This window comes from Chenopodium album, chromosome 4 (genome assembly GCF_948465745.1).
Source record: "Chenopodium album chromosome 4, dcCheAlbu1.1, whole genome shotgun sequence".
Lineage (NCBI taxonomy): Eukaryota > Viridiplantae > Streptophyta > Magnoliopsida > Caryophyllales > Amaranthaceae > Chenopodium > Chenopodium album.
The window spans coordinates 15849916-15871593 of record NC_137837.1 but is presented as its reverse complement, the minus strand read 5'-3'; the positions used below and the strand labels follow the sequence as shown (position 1 = coordinate 15871593).

The 21678-nt window shown below is 29.8% G+C and overlaps 1 long non-coding RNA gene and 1 other non-coding gene across 2 annotated transcripts; one reads left to right on the top strand and one right to left on the bottom strand.

The window, feature by feature from the left end:
- Nucleotides 1-6452: 6452 nt before the first annotated feature.
- Nucleotides 6453-6559, bottom strand: LOC145629842 (small nucleolar RNA R71). Its single transcript, XR_014111971.1, has one exon. It is a non-coding gene; the product is annotated as a small nucleolar RNA R71 (small nucleolar RNA).
- Nucleotides 6560-10350: 3791 nt separating this feature from the next.
- Nucleotides 10351-12138, top strand: LOC145626756 (uncharacterized). The gene is made up of 3 exons (XR_014111069.1): nucleotides 10351-10606; nucleotides 10710-10789; nucleotides 11822-12138. It is a non-coding gene; the product is annotated as an uncharacterized LOC145626756 (long non-coding RNA).
- Nucleotides 12139-21678: the final 9540 nt, after the last annotated feature.

Below are 21678 nucleotides of genomic sequence, written 5' to 3'. Positions count from 1 at the left end.
TGTTGCTCTATTGGTAAAAATACCAAAAACAAAAAAAAAATGTATTTTGTTTTACTTTTCTACTATGTAATTGTTGATAATTAGCCTACAAAAATATTATAGATAAACTAACTTAATCTTGTATAATACATTCCCGTTAAAAAACTGCAACACTTTGACTAAATAAATATGAGAACCTTTTTGGCAAAGAAATTTTATGAAATGAGGAAGTATAGATTTTTAAATTTACTTAAAACCTGTTCTTTTGAGCTATTATGTTAAATGTTAAACATCCCAAACATCAAAAGTATTGTTAAATGTCTACCCGTGCGATGCGTATGCCATAGTTAGCTAATGTCCGAATAGGTCTTTTGATTTGGCATTATGTCACAACTTTAACGGTTGACTCGTTGTCAACATTAGTAGTGGAAAATATGTAAATAAAAATGTAGAGGTATAAATGACCACACATTAATTTGAACAGTGAAAAAAAAAATAACACTAATAAAGACAAATGAGTAAATAAATATTTTAGAGGGTATAATTGTCCAAACAATATTAATAAGGGTTATCTCATCTTTTTTAAAAGGTAGAGATAAACTCATTTGCTAAACTTTATTTAGTTTTTATATAAAATTAAACTCATCCACCTTCCCCTTCCCCTTCCCCTGACAAGCTGACAGCAACCCCCTTTTCCCTCTACCCCGCCGGCGACCCAAGCCCCTCCCTTTCCCCCATCCCGACACTCCTCCCCAAATTACTCCACCCTCTAACATTGATTTTCTACCCTAAATTCAACCCTAATTGTCGCCGCCGACAATCCACCATCATAGCAATTGTCAGAAACTTAGTCAAAGGCCATATTAGCTTTTTCAACAAGCGTATGGATCTAATTTCGGCGAAGTTCTACCTTCCGACGAACTACAACAAGAACTTGAAAAACCATGGTTTCAAGGGTTATGAAAGCAACGAAAGCATAAGTGAAGCTAAAATCGGTTTAGAGAACGAAGAAATCGGAACATGATCATTTAAACCCTGAGAAATTGTAAAAACAAACCCTAGATTTGTTGGAGGAGTCGTTGAGAGTAAGAACGCCGTGAAGAAAAGGATGATGGTGGTGGTGAAAGGTTGGGGGCAGGGGGAGGGGTTGTCAGCAGAGGAGGATAAGGATGTCTAGGGAGGGGGAGGGGGAGGGTGGGGAGGGGGGTGGCTGGAACGTGGTGGAGAGGGTGGTTTAATTTAAATGTTACTTAACTAACCATGGTTAAGAATTTAATAAAAATAATAATAGCTAATAGGTAAGTTGACGTATTTTTTTTTGTAGCACTAGTGTATAACACATATGAATTGAACTTGTGTATAAAAAGCGAATTTGGTACTTTGCCATCTGAATCGGGTCCAAAGTGTTAACGATTGAAAATTTGATTTGGATACGACAAATTTTGACTTGACTCGTATAATTAATACCTTTATAAAGCATACTTATAAAATTATATCCGTAAAATCATATAAATATTTTTGTATAATAATAAAATATTTCGGAAAAATCCATAGTTAGTAATAAGTAAGTGGCTTAAAAATATGGGGTATTACATTTTTAGACAATTTAAATGTCTTAAATTTAATAAGAGATGAGTGGGGGTAGTTGGAGTATTCAAAAATTGTAAAAAGAAAGATAGTGCAGTTACTATTTTATAGAAAAGTAATGAATCCGCAAGGAAAAAAATTAACTAAAAAGTAGTAGTGGGTAAGTCGTAAGTAGGTTTAGGTGGGGACCATGAGAAAATATTAAAATGTAATTCTTTGCCTAAAAAATAAAGTGTAACACTTTTTAAAATACACCGCATTTTGGTAAGTGTAACCCTTATTAAAATATGGAGGGAGTAAAACTTTTGTTTTTTAGTGTTAAAAGTCAAAATTGTTTGATAAACCATATATGTAAGTAGTATTAGGTCATGTTTCCTTCACCTTAAAAATATTAATATCCAGTGAAAATAATTTCAATTTGTTAAAAGTAATTCAGTTTTGTAAAATAATTTCAGTTTTGTAAATATAATTTCAGTTTAGTAAAAAATAAGTTTTGTTAAATAAATAATTATTTTAATTCGGTAAAAATAAGTAATATTAAAGAAAAAAAATAATGAAAATCTGTAAACATAATTTCATGTAAGTAAAAATAATTACAGTTAAGGAAAAATAATTTTAGTTCAGGTAAATTAAGTTAAATTCAATAAAAATAAGGTAAAGTGAACATAGCCTAGTAGAGGAAATGCTTACAATAGTGCTACACTGTTAGAGATATGAGATATCGAAAAATAAATGTATGATATATTTTCCGTAGATATCATTCAGAGAATAATATATTTAGGTTTATTATATGTTAAGATATTATTTAGTGAATATATCATTAGGATATATGGTATATCTTTTGGGAAGATTGTTTTCTATTTTATGAGCATAGGTTTTGTATAAATACTCAACCTATTGATGAATAATAATCAAGCAATACAAAAGCTATTCTCTCATAAATAATTTGTCATGGTATCAGAGAATAGGTTTTGCTCTGATACCATGACAAATTAGGGAGAAGAGAATAACTTGTTTATTATTCATCAATAGGTAGAGTATTTATACAAAACCTACGAACATAAGATAGGAAACAATATTCCTAAAAGATATACCATGTATCCTAATGATATATTCTCTAAATTATATCTTAACATAAGATAATACTAAATATATTATTCTCATAACAATATATATACGGAAAATATATCACATATATTTTCCGATATATCATATCTCTAACACCCTCCTGCAATCGTAACGGCAGTAACATGAACGTTGCGATTGGAAATTCTTCAATTTGTTGAAGTCGAGATGCACTCTCTGGTGATGTCGCCTTCAATTTTTTTTCTTCAATGATGAGAACATTCATCTTTTCGAACCCATCTGTCATCAATCAAACAGGAACGTCATTCTTTTCGAACCTGCAAATATAACAATTTTTGGTTTTTCCAGAGCAAAACCGAGCTCCAATCAAATATTGGTTTGTCAGATTTAAACACACTCAATTTCTTATTGGTCTTTCAGAGTAAACCACACTCAAATCTCTTAATGGTCTTTCAGAGTAAACCACACTCAAATCCAAAAGGAGCAAAATCATGCTCGAATCAACTCACAAACCTTGTCTCACGGCACAAGAAGAACCAAATATGTCTTGTCTCACAACACAAGAGAGCCAAAATTTTTTTTTTTTTTTTAAATATTGCGTCAAGTATAACACTATTTAATTTCTTCATCTCCAAAGATGTGTTATAGTGGAGGAAGTCCACTCATATACTCCCAAAAATAAATCTCCTAAAAAGAATTCACATACACATATATGATACGTTTACCAACCCAAAAAAAAAAAAAAAAAAAAAAAATTAAAGAGTATTAATATTGCATAGTGGAAGCAAAATTTTGAATCCCACCGGTGGGTTTAACGGTAGGGGGGAATTTTTGTGAGCGGTCCCAATATTTAACTTGCTCTTGATACCATGACAAATTAGAGAGAAATAGAATAGAATGGCTTGTTTATTATTCATCAATTGGTAGAGTATTTATACAAAACCTACAAATATAAGATAGGAAACAATATTCCTAAAAGATATACCATATATCCTAATGATGTATTCTCTAAATAATATCTTAACATAAGATAATATTAAATATATTATTCTCATAACAATATATATACAAAAAATATATCACATATATTTTCCGATATATCATAACTCTAATGATGTACTCGGTCGCTCTCCACACTCAACTCTCATTTATGTGGCGAGTAAAAGATGTACTCGATCGCTCTCCAACCAACCCCTTTAATGTGAACAATGCCTCCCAACTCACACTCTCGTGTGTATAAAAAGATGTACGCTCAACCTACTAGTTGACTCGAAATACGTCAAATCATAACTTGCATTGATAAACAACACTTTCACATTCATACAAGTGATACAACTCTATGCACAAAGGTCGGAAGGTCTTTAAAGCTTGTAATGTAAGGCTAGGGTAAAGGGTAGGAATCATTTGGGAACAAAGTGAGAGAAAAGCTATGCTTAAGGGAGCAAATCCTAGTAAAGCCCATGATCAAAATAAATAATGATCAACATCTCCTACATAACTCAACTCTAACAAAAACCCACCAAATACAACTCCAAACAATATAAACAATCTCAACTCTTACAATTTCACTCATAAGATATAATAATAAAGAACTGGAGTGAATAAACAAACTTTATTTCCAAATTTGAATTTTTCATAGAAGCTCAAAATTTTCTTCCTTTTGATCAACCTCCAACTAGAACATTTGAACATTGAACACTTTTTTTCTTTTTGCTTTTTTTTTTTTTTTTTTTTTCTATTGAACTTCTCTTTTTTTTTTTTCATAACATCATACTTTATTTTTTCAAGACGATATAACTTTCAAACTCATCAAAAATAAACATGATAAAAAACAAAATAACTTCTCAAACCCACCCAAGTTGTGCAAATAATAAGCACACTACAAACTCCCTCACCTCACTCGCTAATAGCTCCCCCAAGCCAAACTTGGGACTAGTAACCAATGGGGCAAAATAGGCTTGTAATGTGGTTTATAAACAACAAAAAGTCAAGGCAACAACATGGGTAGCAAGAAGGGAACAAATGTATCTACAATCATCTGAAGGCTACCTAAAAGAATGAACGCCTTCGTCCTCCACAATGTGCATAATAATGAGTCATACAAACATTACTTATAGTTGCAAACCAATACTCAAATTCATTGACATACCAGGAACTAACACACATTCCTAACCAAATCAACTAGTCAAGCACTATGTTCACAAGTAGTTGGACAAAATTAACGCATGTTAGGGTTCCAAGGAAATCAAACATTAAATCATGATCAACTAATCCACAATATTTCTTTTAGATAGTCTTTTATCTATCACTTTTACATACATTATTTTAGAGTTTTTTTTTGTATTAAGTTCTTCATTATTACTTTCAAGATTCAAGTTTTCATATTTAATTCCAATTCCAAGTATTGATTTCTCTTCCTTATTCTCTTTAATTTTTATTGTTATTATGTTTTCTTTAATTAATTGTCTTGTTACTTCTATTATTATGTGTGAGTAGTTTCATAATCTAGGGTTAGGTTGAACCCTAATATGGATTGATGTTTTATTTGATTCCCCATTCCCAATTTAATTAATTCATAATTTCTCTTTGTTAGGGTTGGTTTTATTATCAATGATAAACTAGAAATAGTATTATTGAATGTGATTAGGTTTACAACGAAAGTTGATTCTTAATTGAATTTAGAACCCTAATTAAAAGTAAGAGCTTTTATGCATGAAAATAGTTAATTGTTCTTGCTAGGGCTTATAGGATGTCGTTCTCAATGTCTTTAATATGTATGATTCCATGAAAATAGGTATGATTGCATGTTAGGGAAGCTATTAGTTGATCGAAAGAAACTCTTAGTATTGTTTTAGGGAGCATCTGTCCTGTGGAATATTTATTAATTTAATTGAGGGAAAGGGATTGTTCCATTGCATTGATTCATATTAGTGGGGATACTTAATTTTAGATGTCTTTAGTTCTTGATTAATTCATTATTATAATTTTCTTTGCTTGATAGTTCGTAATTGTTCTAGAATAGATTTCTCGATATTGATTGGTTACTTGCTTAGTATTGATTTGAGTCTGTTTAATTAGTAGTCCTTAGTCTCTTGGGATTCGACCCCTACTTGCTCAATTACATAGTAGAGTTAGTTCGGTTATTTTTTTTAGGTACGCGACACGCCTATCAAATTTTGGCGCCGTTGCCGGGGACTAACGGTTTCATTCTAGTTATTCGTGATTCCTTTTTACTATGCATAAATTTTGTTGCTTCAGCTATTGTTCCTTGTGTCTTTGATCTCCTGTTTTAGTTTCTTTGTTGCATGCAAACTCGAAGTTCAGGTTCAGATGATTTAACACCTTTTGATTCTGAGATCGAAGCTACTGCAAGAAGACAAAGAGGTAGAAGGAGGAAAAATCAAAATACAAGAAACATGGTCGACCCAGGAACAAAATCTCTTTTAGAGTATGGTACTCCGGATACAACAATCGGATTCCTCTCTAGTATTGTTAGACCACCTGTCACCGCTCAGAGTTTTGAGTTGAAACCCCAATTCATACAGTTCATCTCCAATGATTCTTTTGCGGGTTCACCGAATGATTGCCCTGTGACTCACATTGATAGTTCTTTGGAGAAGTGTGACACTATGAAGCTCAATGGTGTCACTGATGATGCTATTAGACTACACCTTTTCCCTTTTTCACTACGTGATAGAGCAAGGGAGTGGTTACGAGATGAAGGTGTCGGTTCCTTTGATACGTGGGACAAGCTTGCCAAGGCCTTCTTAGTAAAATTCTTAGGGAAAGAGAAAACCGCGAAATTAAGGAACGAGCTATCCACCTTCCATCAATCCAATGATGAGTCTTTATATGAGGCATGGAGAAGGTTTAAGCGATTGCAGAGACAATGCCCTCATCATGGCATTCCGGAGTGGATGTTGATCCAAACGTGCTATAATGGTTTGACCCATGAGTTTCGCATATACATTGATGTTGCGTCCGGAGGTTCTATCATGACTAAGAACCCAACTGATGCGAAGGATCTGATTGAGAAGATGGCGGCTAATGATAATTACCATCCAAGGGGACTAAATGCTATCAACATAGGTAATAAACATGATGTTGATGCTCTAACCATGTTGACTAGTTCTGTGCAGGCACTAACTCATAAAGTCAATCAACTCCAAGCTGAGTCCCCTCGACCCTCAATGGAAACATGTCAGATGTGTGGATTGCAAGGCCATACTGCGCGGGAGTGTCAACCCAATTATGATGGAATGACGATTGAGCAAGCTAATGCTTTTTATACCACGACCTCCACAAGGCCATTTGATGAAGGGTGGAGAAATCATCAAGGTTTCTCATATATGAACAATCAGGCTCAAGTGAATCCTGCACCACCACCCGTTTTTCAAGCAAGGGCACCTATTAATCACTAATCCATGCACCAACCACTACCTCAATCTTCAAATCTTGAATCCATTATGGAGACTTTTGCTACCTCCCAATGTCAACAACAAGAGCTTATATCAAAGCAATTTGAGCTACAAGCAAAGCAAAATGAATATTTTGAAAACTCGATTCAATTGCTTGTTGCTCAAAATAAGAGGATAGAAACTCATCTTTCTCAACTTTCACAACAAGTGAGTCATCTAACAACTCTTCAAGATCAAGCGAAAGTCCAACCCAAACAATGCAATGCAATTTTCGTGAAGAGAGATGAATTGACTATGGGAGGATTAGAAGAGAAAGTGTGCAATCTGGAGTCGAAAACAGAAATGCATGTGAATGAAGGTCTCAAATATGTTGCCCCACAAGCCTATCAGGAACCGATGCCCTCGGCCTTCCTGCAAAGGTTATCAAAAGTCGTGCTTGATAAGCATTTTGGGAAGTATTCTGAGACTCTTAAGAAGGTATATGCTACCATTCCTTTTTCCGATCTTGTAATTCAAATGCCTCAATTTGTAAATTTTGTGAAAGGAATTCTAGATCACGATCATAATGATAAGAAATTAGAAATTTTGGTAGTAAAGGAGAAATGTCCTGATCTTTTACATGATAGCTTACCACCTAAATTGCATGATCCTGGTAATTTTACTATCCCTTGCATGATAAACAAAACATATTTTGATAGGGTCTTGTGTGATCTGGGTGCTAGTGTTAACTTAATGCCTTCTTCAGTGTATGACAAATTAGGTTTGAAAAACCTTAAACCCTCCCCTATATCTCTTCATATGGCTGATAGAACTGTTAGACTCCCTAAGGGTGTAGTTGAAGATGTATTAGTTGGGATTGGTGAACTTGTTTTTCTTGTTGACTTTGTTGTAGTGGATATGAAAGAAGACCGTAAGATCCCAATTATCTTTGGTCGCCCTTTTCTTGCTACAAGTCAAGCTTTAATAGATGTTCCTAAAGGACAAGTGACCATTAGAGCTCAGGATAAACAAGTTGTGTTTAAGCTTTTCAATGACCATAATTTTACTTTTGATGGTGGTACTTGTTTGAGAATTGATGCTACTAACCCTTTGGTTGATAAGTGTATTTCTAATAGATATCTTGTGAGCAAAAATGACAATGATGGGTTTAGCTATAGCAAAATAAGCTCGGTTACAAAGCACATCACATCTAATTTGAAGAAGTCGTTTGAAGGTGGATATATTAATGAGAAATACCACGGAGTATCTTCTCCGTGTGGTGACCCAGGTTGAGCTACTAAAGGAGGTTGAGCTTATGACCTTAAAAACAAGCGCTTCTTGGGAGGCAACCCAATTATTATTTTATTTACTCTTAATTTAGCTTTCTTTCCTTAGTTAGTTCTTTTTATTTATTATAATTATTTTATTTTTATGAGCTTATGACTTTGTTACGTTTTGTGCAGTAGATTAGCGGAGTAGTGTTTTTCTTATTGTTTTCTTGTCAGGAGCCTAGTTTAGCTTTTTCACCTTTTTATTTTTATTTTTTTTAATTAATTCTTTTAACTTCTTTTTCTTAGTTTTAATTAGTGAAAAGGCTCAACTACGTACATACTGAAAAGAATTAATAATTAGGACTCCTAAAATCCCTAAAATAGGACTCCTAAAATCCCTAAAATAGGACTCCTAAAATCCCTTAAATAGGGCTAATTTCGTTGGTAATGAAGAGGTCGCAACTGGGCTGCGGTACAAGGCCGCGAGCCGTAGTGAGGCTGCGATGTAGGCTTCCAATCTTGAATTCTTGCTCCTTTGTGAAGTGCGCCGCATGTAAGCTGCGGTAGGTCATAGTAAACCGCAATCAAGCTGCGGACTAGGCTGCCATGATGCTTCGTGGATGCTAAAAACGCTCCATATGAAGAATATCTTGCGTACAAGTTGAATTCCACGCAAATCGATCCCTATTCCTATAAAAACAAAAACAAACAAACCGAGAAGAGCAATATCGAAATAGGAAGAAAAATAGCTCTAAAAGAGTAGGAAAATGAAGAAAACACAATAAAATATGACCAAATATCACATATAAATCATGTATAATATCGTGTTATCAATTTCTCATCAATAACCAAGAATCAAAACAATTTCGAAAAATTTTCATCAAAGGGCACAGGGAAGCATGATTTATAATTCATTGGAATGTATTTTTGGATTTTTTTTTTATTTTTGAAAGCAATAAAACTAACCTAAGAAAGCAATAAAACCTATACTAAGCACACCAAAACATAATAGTTATTTATTTTATTCAAAAAAAAAAAAAAAAAAAAAAAAAAAAAAAAAACTATGCTTTTGTATCTTAAGGAATACAAAAGCTATTCTCTCATAAGATAGGAAACAATCTTCCCAAAAGATATACCATATATCCTAATGATATATTCACTAAATAATATCTTAACATATAATAAACCTAAATATATTATTCTCTGAATGATATCTACGGAAAATATATCATACATATATTTTCCGATATCTCATATCTCTAACATACACTCATACATTTTGCGCCCAAGTGTATGCTAACTTGGTATTTAGTTGGTTAAAACAATGTGGTATCTAAGAAGCATAATATAAAACTATATAGGTAGCTATGGACGGTAGAGTTTGCATACCTATCTTGGTTCAAGAGTACAACCCAACGATAATTCAGCCTAGAAGCAAAGGACAGCAAAAGTGTTGGGCTGATGGGGAAGAGCGAGTGTGGGGAGTCAATAATGATAGTCTTGGTGCCCGTTTGGCCAATTCTCTAAAAGTGTTTCTCACCCCCTAGAAGCTAAAATTGGACCAAATAAAGGTATTTGAAAAAATAAATTCTATTTCTCAAGAATGAAGCCCAAATCATCTCCCAACATCTCATCCCTAGAAACAAAAGCTACAATTTGAAACTTCTCAAAGTCATTTCTCATGAAGCTTTTCAATTCATTAAAAGAATTTTTTATAAAACAATAATGCCTCTTATGAAGTAGAGTAACCTTATTTAAACTCCAATTGTTTAGACAAAAATATTTTTTTTTTAGAAAATGATTTTATCATTTTTTAATTTTTTGGTTAGTAAAGGCCGGGTGGAAAACAATTTTTTTTTTAAAGTGGGAAATAGCTTTCCTAAGAATGACAAATGTTGCACTTTTTAAAAGTAAGTTATTTTATAATTATCCTCCATACTCCTTACATCCCTCAACTCTTTTCTCATCCCTCCAAACATCAACCCAGATTTCGCCCACCATAAAAATTCATTCCCAAAAACATCAAGTTTTCCCATTATTTCTTCTCATCTTTTCTTAAAGCTTTTACCCTACTTATAAACTTCACTAATTGATTCTATTAATCTTTTCCTTTATTTTTTTTGTGTATTTCATGAATTAGGGTTTTATGGAAAATTTGGGGGTCGGTTGCAACAACTCACGCATGGTTGCTAGTCTAAATTTTATGATGATGATAGAGGAGCAATGAAGGAATCATGTTGATAAAAGAGTAATGAATGTAGATGGCAATAACAAAGTTGATGTAAGGTATAGAAATCATATGACCCTTGTTATCCAATAGTCTAAGACCATGTAATTTATTTAGATAATATTGATCATTGTAAGATGGATGTTGTTGAAAATTGTGAAGCTTCTAATGATGCTAAGGATGTTGCTGAAATTGTGAAGCTTCTAATGATGCTAAAGCCTGAGACACTATGAGTTTATTTGGTAAGTTGAGTACTTAACTTTATTTAGTTTATAATTTATTTAAAAAGGCGATTATAGGGAGGGTTTGATGTTGAATTGGTGGTCCTAGTGTCATTTGCGAAACAAGTAACTTCAATGTGACATAAATTGTAAATAAAATATGACTCGGACTATAATCTTATTATTCTTATCCAACTCTCTAGCATTACTAGTGTAAACATGCATCATCATCATCAATTTAATTATCAAACCAATTAATTTTTTTTATTCATTTTCTCGTTAATTTAGGCCATATTCTGCTCACCTTATTTTCACTTATTTTAAGTTTTATAAGTTCAAAAAAGATAGTCTAAGAAAAATAAATTAAATGAAAGGTATAAACATATAAGTGAAAATCAGCTATATAGAATACACCCTTATTTCATCTTCATAACGACCCTAAACCAAACCAAACCAAAATTAAAACAAATACCTCATACTCAAATATGACTCGGACCACTAATCTCACTCCATAACATTTCAACAAAAACCAGTGTGAACACAATCATCAATTATTAAATCCTCAGATTTTTATATTTTGATATCTTGTCATTACATTAATTGATTTTTTTTCCTATTATTCTTGATTTACTTCTAATTATTCTGGATTTGACTAAACAAATTATTTAATCAAATTAAGAATAAAAGGAAATAAATCAAGAATACTAGGAAAAAATCAAGAAATATAATGACTAAATAGTTTTTTTTTTATATCTTGTCATTAATTGATATCTTATCATTAATTGTATTTTCTTATCATTAGTTAATTAATATTTAATTGATTTGACCAAATATTTTTTGACATCTTGCCATTAATTAATTGTATTTTCTTGTCATTAATAATATTTTCTTGATTTGACTATATCTTTTTTTTGATATCTTGTCATTATATTTCTTGATTTTTCCTTATTATTCTTGATTTGACTAAATGTTGTTTTAATATCTTGTTATTATATTTTCTTGATTTATTTCCTATTATCCTTGATTTATTTCCTATTATTCTTGATTTAACAGAGCTACTTAAAACAAGGATATCATATCAAATGTGGAAAGAGAGAGGTACAGCTGGCGACAAGAGGTCAAATAATGCAAAGAATTACAATAGCAAAAGCGGCGTAATACTTCGGTACCCAACTATTTTGTTACTAGATGAAGCTTTTAGTATTTTGTTACTAAACCGAGTTATAATAGACCTAACCACCTTCGTGGTGCCTTAATGGCTTAACACCATTTGAAACCTTTACTCTTGTCATTTTCATAAAAATAAAAAATAAAAAATAAAAGCTGGACATAGGACTTATTGCCAACTCAACCACAAGCACAACAATTTCATCAACCTTGGTAGAGTACAAACTAATTAAGTTACGGAAACAAAATAAATTAAACCAGTATCAAATATTATTTCCCCAAATTGATCATGTCTAGTATGTATTTGTATTACCAAATTTCTGTATACATGTAGTCCTTAGTTTTGATGAATCTAGGACTCTGAGAAAATATGTTAAGCCATGATAAGTTTATTATTCTAGATTATTTTTCTGACTTATAACTTAAAATAGGTCTTACTCTTCTAATCTATTCTTTTTTAAATAATAAAATTAATTCATTAAAAAAAAGTTATACGACATTCACTAAAAAAAATTTCAATGTAGCACATACATAACATATTAAATCAAATATATTTACTTCAATAAAACAAATATTGTCGAGTAGATCTTACATTATTGAATTCCGGAACCCTTGTCTTTCGTCATACGAGATAAAAAAAAAAACCTTGTCTTTAGAAGGATATTGAACCTTGTCCAGCTTGACTTGAAAAAGAAGAATAGTTATTATAAAGATGTATAGATACATTTAAAAAAAACAAAAACAAAAAAAAAAAAAAAAAAAAACTAACTAAAAAAAAATGTACAATAATAATATAATGCCTAAAAAATCAAAAGTTAGGGCTTTTTTCCAGTAAAATTCAATGAAAGCCCCTTCAAAACTCGATAATGAAGGGTAGGGTTTAGGAGCGAGAGAAGTGATGAGGAGAGGTTACGGTGTAAATATATATTATCTATACTAAGCTTGATGAAAGCCTTTTCTTTATATACGGTCATAACCGCACCAATTAGTAATAAAGATAATAAGAAGCATATGGTATCATCACATAACCGAGGCACCTCATTTAATCTCTTCGATAAATATTAAAAATAATATCAAGATTTTGATGATATATATGTTCAACATATATCAATTATTTATTTTATAAATAGTAATGTACATTAAATTATTTTAAACATATTTTATCGTAATCTTCAAAAAGAAAAAAAAATGAAGAGACTATCAGTATATTTTGATTTTACGTTTAATGTGTACTTAATTCTTGATTTCAAATATGGAAATTAACACGAAATCTTTGTGAATACCTTACTCTAATATTATAAGGAAATTTTTATCAAAATGCAATTAAAATCCAACCAAAACCCATTATAATAAGGTGTAAATATTTAATATATGAAGAAACATAAATTAATATATACTTAGTTCAAAAAAATAATTTTATAACTAATTATCATGTAGGTAAAACCATTCAACAAGCCACTAAAAAACAAAAACAAAAAAAAAAAAAAAAAAAAAAAAAAAAAAAACCTTATAGAGAGCATTGTTTCAAATTAATGAAGCCATATAATAACATCAAATTAAAACATTATTTCATTAATTTTAACTTCTGTCTAAATGAGATGTTAATCAAATATGTGAGCTTGAATTGCTTATATCATCGTTGCTCTCAAGACTTTTGACACCTACCAAATTGTTTGATGTGTCGTCCGTAGGACATATAACCAATTCACACAACAAGTAAGCATACATACAGCAGACCGATAAATTGATAAGAATTGAAGTCATGTAAAATCTATTAATAATAATAATATCAATAATAATAATAATAATAATAATAATAATAATAATAATAATAATAATAATAATAATAATAATAATAATAATAATAATAATACAAATACAAATAAAATATATTTTGTGAAGGATCAAGGATGATGAAAGTAACCTCAACATAAAAATCCAAGTGCATCTTTAGAATAACATGCTCCTCCTTAATCCCAATAAATACATCATATGACCCATTAAAATATAATGGAAAATTTGCAAATTGCAGCCATTTAAAAAAAATTGCAAATTGCAGCCCAAAAGTTCATAAAAATCGTAAATTGCAGCCCGATTCAACTTTTTCATCGGTTTACAAGTTGAAAAATCTTTGATTAAGGTTTTAGGGGCCATTTTAGTTCTTTAGGGGACCGAATTGAGCTCGGAATCAGCAAAAAAATAACGCGAGATTTTTCAACATGTAAACCGATGAAAAAATTGAATCGGGCTGCAATTTACAATTTATACGAACTCTTGGGCTGCAATTTGCAAAAATAAAAAATAAATAAATAAATAAATAAAAAGGCTGCAATTTGCAAAATATGAACTTTAATATTAGATTAAATTAAATAAGCTACAATATCTTCTTGTCTTGAAAATTTCAAACATCTCTCTTATTATTCCATTAAGCCTTACCACTCACATACTACGTAAAAGATAGCGATATATATAGTATGAATAATTGATGAATATATACACACTCTACTTAGTATTTATAGTTATGTTATTGATAGTTTATCTTAAACTACTAAAGCAACCATTAATGTGAAAAGAAGTATATGATTAATATGAATAGGTAATATTTGCACAAAATAAATAAAAAAAACACATAAAGACGAGAAAGCATATATAATTAAATTATATGTATAAAAAATTACAATTACAAATTTACAAGAACTCCTCCAATTCAATACATTCATGTAGGCTATTGATGAAGGAAAACATGAGATCATGATAATCTCGGCCAAATTAAGGCGGGGTATCTTCTAGCAACTCCAATTGTAAAAAGTACGCATCCACAATGCCCCACATGTTAGAAATACACACTCAATATTTCATGGTAACACACAAACCTGTATTAAATTTAAGCAAGCCTATTTTTGTTTATGAAACCATAAAAAATTGAATATGGGTTCATTTTTAAATTTCTTTTCCAATATACTATCTACTAGTACGAATAAGTTCAAAAAAAAAAAAATTTTGAGTGGTGTGTTGTTAATTTGCCAACAACAAGGAAGAAAAGAAAGAGTTAAAAAAAAAAAAAAAAAAAAAAAAAAAAAAAAAAAAAAAAAAAAAAAAAACCTTTACCTCTGATTAAATAAATCACATTTTCCAACATATTTTGATTAATAATACAAAGAAGAAGAATAAACATTATTCATGTCATCTATCCTTCCCTTCCATTTATTAATATAAAAAAAAATAGAAGTATTCGCTCTTCTCTATCTCGTCTTCTCATTCTATCCCTTTTCTTTCCTTCTAAATGTTTTTTATTAATATTTTGTTTTTTACCAAAAATTAAAAATTATTTATCAATTGGTTTTGCTTCCCAATAATTTCACTTCAACAATTTTGATCATACTTTTAATTCATCATAATCTAGTTGTCAAAACTTTCATCTTTTATCAATCGTTAACACTTTTATTACCCAAAAAAAACAAAAAACCACCAAAATAAATTTTTTACTGTAAGAAAACAAACTTACCCCCCCCCCCCAATAAAAAAAAAAACTGCTTAAGCGATTAATTAAGGTTTTTTGTGATTCTATTATCTTTAGCTACATGCACACATTCTCCCAAGTCACATTCCAATTATTTCATTCTTTGCATATGTAATGAATTAGTGCCTTCAATATTATTTTTTTTAATTAATTAAATGATAAATGTAATTGTGTTGTTATCTTATATAAATTAAGCAATTTGTTGGTGAAGTTTAATTATAAACCATCTAATCCATGCATCAACAAATAAAACATTTATCAAGGTGATTGTTATTGCTTTATCGTTAGGATTCAACTTACTTTTTTTATACAAGTACACAGACAAATTACATAACAAGCTCATAATATAGATTCAAATGAGTAAAAATAAAAAACATAACCTCGATCATCTCCATTTGTTGTTGATGCAATTAATCCTTATTCATCTCGATTGAGTTCAATGTCACGATTTAAGGATGTAAAATTGAAACAAAAAAGAAAATAAGTGAGCTTGGAATGAAAGATTAGCTTTGAGGGGGTTTTATATTGAGTTACGAATATGTATCAAAATCATTAATATGGTGGATTATTTGTTCAAATTCTTTTTGTCAAACTTTTTTGACTAAAAGTTTTCATATCATCAATTGACAAAAATAAACTGAGCATAGACTAGATGACCTAGTATAGAGCTTAATTACAAATTATTCTTTTGTTTGAGATAATTAAAATATATATAATTAGCATGGTTTACATTATTCACAAAGATATATGATAATTAAGGCTCCATTTGATTAAATATGCAAAAACTTAATAAGTGGATTTTAGCAAGGAAATTAATGTGCGTGTATAGGTATCATGTATGTGTATAATAAGAAGCCATCTAGAAAATAATATGAAAATTTTAGCACTTTATATTAAACCTGTTTTAAATTTCAAGCCATCAAGAAACTACAATAATACCTTTTTTTAAATTGTTAGGTTATCAAATATTTGAGATCAAAGTGAAAGAAGTAAAACAATTCTAAGCGTAAAACAATTATCTCTACATAAATTTTAGAAAAAAGAGGGTTATTTTGAAAATGTACCTCATGCATTTATCCTTAAGTAGTAGTATAATACCAAATCCAATCTTATAAACACTACTACACTTCTAATTTTTTTTACTCTTTTAATGTAGTAATCAATTAATATATCAAATGTCAAAGTTTCGTAATCTATGTAACTTTTCTCCAGGTTAAAAGTTCTAAATTACATGTTTCACTTCGTCTAATGATTAAACTTAACCATAATGAGATTATTTACGTAGTTGAGAGTGTGTGGCGACATGAAAACTTGAATTTTAGGGGTGAAAAATCAGATGAATGCTGATATTTTTGTTTTAATGATTCTTAATTATTGATCGCTTCAGATTTTCATTTAATATCATCTATAAATTGATATAATGAAAATCATTGTTTTTAAACTTTACTTGATGACATTCGTGAAAAAAAAAAAAAATCATTTGACAACCACAATCTGAACTAGTCCACCACATTAATGATTTTTGTACATATTCATAACTCTATTTTTTAATGTAACAATATAAAACCCCTCAAAGATGCTCTTTGGTTTCAAGTTCTCTTGTTTCCTTTTTTTTGCATCCCTAATCGTGACGCTGTATTCGATTTATAAAATGAATAACGAACAATTGCGTCAGCAACAAATGAAGAAAAGACAAGTTTTGATTTAAGAGTTTCAATTATTTTTTACGCAATTTAATTTATTACTCATAAGTTTCTATATTATCATCTTGTTATGTGATTTTGTTTGTGTACTTGCATAAATTATTCATTATTTGGATCCTCAAGTATATAGAAATAGTAATGAACATGACTAAAATTTACTTGTTAATGCATGAACTAGATGGTTTACAAATAAACTTTCACCAAGCTACTTAGTTTATTTGAGAAAAATCATAATTATACAGCATGATTTCCTTAATTGATTTGCAAAAATAATTAAAAATGAGTAGAACTTACAAAATTTCTTTGTAGTCATGAATTTTAATGGGTCTAGGATTCCTAGGGAAAATGTACAGCCATGATAGGTGTGTTAGTCTAGGTTTTTTGCTAACTTATGACTTAATACTTTAATAGAGGTCTTATTACTCTACTAATCTAGTTTAATGCAGGAATTTTTTTTTCATATAATGTGTATAAGATACTTAATATTCTATAAGAGATATATATATGAACTTTTCATTAATCCAATATAAGGTAATACTATTTAATATAAAGAATCATGAGTTAATAAATTAGTTCATAATAGAATTTCATAACTGAGTATTATGCAGTTAAAACCATTTAATATAATAAGCCAATAACAAACAATAAAACTTACAAAAAACATAGGTTCAAAAAAACAAAAAAAAAAATCTAATAATTTCAAATGCAAAGTTTAATTCATTCTTGGAACGAACTTATCGGGATAAGATGCTAGTGACATATGCAAGCCTTAGTTGCTTACATAAGGGGCGAAGCCAAAATTTTCAAGTTCTAAGGGCCGGACTTGTTAAACAATAGATTGATGGAAAAAAATTAAAATGTGCTAGTATTTTGCTCATTTTCATCACTCAAATTACTTTCAGGATTCAAATTTGTCTGTGAAGTGGAACCCTCCTCTTGTTGATTATTAACTTTTTGTAAAAGAAAATCTAGTGTTTTTGATTTCATGATCTAACCTATATCAATACAAAACAACAATTATCAAATTAAGTAGGCATATAACCCTAAAATTTGATCTAATGGTCTATTCAATAAATTTAAAATTAGCCAAAATTATTAAATAAGTAAACATATTAACCAAGTAAACAACTAATCACAATCATGTAAATAACAATAAAAAAAATTTATTAATTAAATGAAATTACATAATTTAAATAAATTAATCAAGAAGAAGAATTTTTAAAAATACCTGTTTTGGTTGATTTGATTCTTAACAATGGTAAAAAGCGTCATTAACTAACCAACATGACAAGATTTATTTATTGTACTATGTGTCTTTAATACTATATATAATTAGGGGTGAAAGTTCGGTATTCGGTTTGGATTTTAACCTAAATTGAATCCAAACCAAATTAATTCGGTTTGTTTGAATTTTCCAAACCGAATCCAAACTGAATTAGATCTGAAACTAAACCAATCCAAACCAAAATTTAAAAACCTAATTCGGTTCCAAACCGAAAATCGAATTTGTCACGTGTTTTTCCCAGATTGTTAAAAAAAAAACCAAATTCATAATTAAGAGATCTATAAAAAAAAATAGTACAAAAAAGAACTACTATGATAATTAATACAGAGTAAATTATATGGATTACAATAATAAATTTACAATTACATAATATATAAAAGATAATCAAGGAAAAAAACATATACAAAGGATCAAATTAAATTAATCATTCATTTTTCACCTCCATTATTCCCAGTGTTCTCTTTGTTCAAAACTACAACCATAATTCCCTTCAAAACACACCAAAAATTTCCTTCATCAAATCTAGGTATGAAACCGAAATACTGGAGCATTAAAACCCAAAAAAAATCATTCATGATAGCAACTAACAACTTCATAGATTAGAGCGGAGAGATGAGATTAATCAATGATGATGATGATAATGGTAATTCCATTATTATTCACTCAAGAAATTAAATTTGAGAGTAAAAAATGGAGAGATGGAGGAGAGAAAAGGGAGGTGTGAAAGAGGAGAGATGAAAGAGAGAGGTGGGAAAGACGTGTAACTGTGGAAAAGTAAAGAACATTAGAGCATCTCCAATGGTAAGCTACAACACCTTGTAGCTTACCTTGCCATATCATAATTTAAAGCAACAATGAATTTAGGCTACAAGTTGCATCAACAGTAAGCTACATTGCTTTGTAGCTTGTATAATTATTTTATAATATTAAATTATTATATAATTTATTAAATATTATACTACATATATTTTTTTCACATATTAGATAGGAAAACAATACAATATTAATTTAATACAAGGTTTTAATCTAATGCATATAAATCATGTTATATAAAAGACCTAATGTATATATATTTTTTTAATAAATACATTAAACTATTTAACTTCCTTTTATTTAAATATGATTTATTTATTAATTTTAAAATATGGTAGTTGAACTAAATCTATATCGAAGATAGGAAGTATATATGTGTAATATTAATATTAAAATCAATGTATGATATATATGAATCTTGTTATGAAGACACCATGTTAAAATAGAAAATAAAAAAAATAATAATAATAAAAAAAGATAAGAATTGGATAAAATATAAAGTGTTGGGAACATGGAGTATAGATCAATCTGCTGCATATATATGTAGTATCTCTCACTCAAATTTTTTTTAAATTTATTTTAAGTCAATATTTCCAAAATTAAATTAATATTTATAGAAAAAAAATTGAAAAAAAATTTCAAGCTACACTGCTTGTTTGAACAGGGCCTGCTTGAAAGCAGCTTTCTTTCTTTCTTCTCCAATGGTAGAGCTACAAATATGTAATTCTTAAATATTGCAAGCAAGTCCCTAAAACTAACCATTGGAGATGCTCTTAGGGTTTTTTTTTATATTTATATGAAAAGATATGGGATAATGTACAGATGAGCCAATATTTCGATTTGGGATTTCGGTTTTCGGTTTTTGGAGACCTAAAACTGAAACTGAACCAACATCGAATTTTTTTATTTTTCCAAACCGATCCACACCGAATAGTGAAAAAAAACCGAACCGGGTTGTTAATTCGGTTTGGTTTGGTTCAATTTTCGGTTTTTATCCATATCACTTTCACCCCTAGATATAATAATTTTAAAGGGGGCCAAGAGAGATGAATCATGGGCCACAAATCTGGGCTGGGTAGGCCGGGCCTCCACCAGCCCCCCCCCCCCCTTCGCCGTTGGCTTACATAATCGTCACTCTCAACGCTTTCGACATCTACATGATTATTTGATGCCTCATCTAAAAGGCATTCTCTCAACAAATGCAACATTTTAGCATACATAAAGATAAGTTGGTAATAAATCATGTATAATCAATTATTTATAAATAATACAATCAAATTAAATGTTGTGAAGAACGATGTAATAATTTCAACATAAGGTGCACCAGGTTCAAGGTGCACCTTTAAAGCAACATGCCCTTTCTTAATCCTCATTAATGCACCAGATAACCTATTTAAAGAAAATATATGGTACAGAAATATAACCTTCTTCATTATTTTGTTTATAGTAAGATTCAATGAAATTATAACCTATCATATCTTCTTGCTTTGAAAATATTAAACATCTCTCCAATAATTGCATTAAACCTTGTCGTCACTCCGATAATGTGTTTTAAAAAAGTATTTATTTTTATAGTGATAACAAACCATGGAAGCATAGCTTTCTTAAGTCTTTACATATATGTTACATGTAATTAAATAAACTTCATTTATAATATTATTTAGGGAATGGGATAACTAAAAGTTATGATAGCAATAAGATTACATAAGTTTTTAACTTAATTAGTTGTTACTTGCGTAGCACTGTCTCTCTACAATTTTAGAATTATATTTTCCACATTTACACAGTCCAATGGTTTGAAGTTTCCGAAAAAAAATAGTAGAGGGAGACATTAATTGTGGAACGCATAATTCTAAAACTGAAAGCATCAGAGGCAGTGCTACGCAAGTGACAACTAATTAAGTTATTAAAAACTAATTAGTGTAGTCTTATTGCAATAATAACTTTTAATAATCTCATGTCTTAAATAATTGTTCACATGACGAATTTAGACTTATAAAAACTTGCAAAATAATAAGTTATTTTCAAAATCATTTATATGCAAACTTATTATAAATGAAGTCTATTTAATTACCTATAACCTACATGTAAAGACTTAAGAAAACTATGCTTCCATTGTTTATTATCATTATAAAACAAATTACTTTCTTAAACTCGGTATCAGATCGAGGGGCAAGTTTTAATGCAATTATTGGAGAGATGTTTGACATTTTCAAAGTAAGAAGATATGATAGGTTATAATTTAATTGAATCCTACTTTTTAATCAAAACAATGAAGAAGGTTATATTTCTTTACTATGTATTTTTTGTTCATAGGTTATCTTGTGCATTTATGAGGATTAAGGAAGGACATGTTGCTGTAAAGATGCACCTTGAACCTTATGTTGAAGTTATTTCATCGACCTTCACAATAATTAATTTA